The sequence below is a fragment of the Danio aesculapii genome, chromosome 1 (genome assembly GCF_903798145.1).
Source record: "Danio aesculapii chromosome 1, fDanAes4.1, whole genome shotgun sequence".
Lineage (NCBI taxonomy): Eukaryota > Metazoa > Chordata > Actinopteri > Cypriniformes > Danionidae > Danio > Danio aesculapii.
In genome coordinates, this window is record NC_079435.1 from 33,475,207 (window position 1) to 33,476,882 (window position 1,676).

The window sequence follows — 1,676 nt, forward strand, 5'->3', positions numbered from 1 at the left end:
GAAGCACACAAGTTAGCAGGCTTACATTCATTGCGTATGTATAAATTATTTTTAATTAAATAAAAACGTAAATTAGTATAGTCATTGCCATTAAAATAAATTCATAGTTCTCTACTGAAGAATAAACGAATGTGCAATTGCATTACTGCTTGCATGAGCAGAGCGAAGCGTTTATATAACTATAAATTTTTTATATTTTATATAAACTATATTTTATATAAACTATAAAAATATAAACTATCAAATAGTCTGCAGGCTAAATAAAGGCGCCAGTCTGTTAGCGCATACCTCTAAAGAACAGACTATTACACAATTTGCAAACAAAACTTGATGCTTATTTACATTATCTAAAGGCATTCCTTACAGATAGGATCTGTTGTATACTTTTTCTTGTTAATATGAAGTTATTTTCTTAAATCTGTAATAGGCCTAGCTATTGTCCCTCATCGCGGTATAAAATAACCACAGCCTTTATTTGTAAATTGTCCTTCTAGTTTGACGCAAGCTAAACAACATTTTGGCCTGTTTTACTTATTAAAGACTGAGTAAGTGAAATCCTTATTTTTCACGAGAAACAAATCATCCATCCACAGTTGTGTAGGACCTGTGTGAACAATAATATACATTTTATAGTCTTTAGGCTATTTTTGTTGAACAATGTATCTTTTTGGAACTAATTGTGTTTGGTATAATTAAAAATATTAACAAACAATAAAATTAACAGGAAGAATAACATTTGAGGTGAAATGCTTCAAATAAGATCCGCTTTGCGATGCAGCGCCAAAACACAAACTAGTGTGTTAAATAAAAATAATAATAAAATATTAAAGAAATATTCAAAGTTTTAAAGCCTGTAACTGCATTCACTGTAAATGACAAAATCATCTTTTGCGCCGGTCAGTTTCACCTTTAATCAATCCTAATCTTTGATCTTAAATAATAATCTTTAATTTGAATGAGCCAGGACAGCCTTTACAGTCTTTGTAGCACTGAAAATATTCAGATTACCTCGTAATTAAAACTTGGTGAAGGATGCGAGGACACAGAAACTCTTTGAGAATGGAGAATGTTAGATTTGTTTATAGCCTATCCCTATACTTAGACAATGTAAATAAGCAAAGTTTTATTGAATTGTGTCTTCTGTCTATTCTGTTCTTTGATGCACGCGCTGTAAAGCTCTGAAAAGGCGCCTTTATAGCTGTAGCCTATGACAGTTTAGATTTTTTTTTTACATATCATGTTCCATTACTTTAAATTATTTTTTTATTTATGGCTTAATAAAATATATAGTTATAAAAACGCTTCGCTCTGATCATGCAAGGATCATAGTGCGCATAAATGCGCATTCGTCCTAGCTAGCTTATAAGGACTAAGCTATTAATAACTGTAATTCTCCGAATGGAAAAGTCTTGATTAAAGTCGATGCTGTCGTTTTAAAGATTTTTCTACAATTTAAGCAGAATTAGATTAAAAATAACTTAATTGAGCATAGGCCTATAGAGCGTGAATGCACTTCCCCTTTTTGTTATTTCATGCAATAGTCAAACCATAAAATAAAATGCAAACAGTTGGCAGCACCGAGTAGAGCAAATGTTAAGTTATTAGCGCAACGCACAGACGTGTTGAGTGAAAGAATGTGCGAGAAATAGGCATTGCGGCTCACCTTATTGTATAGG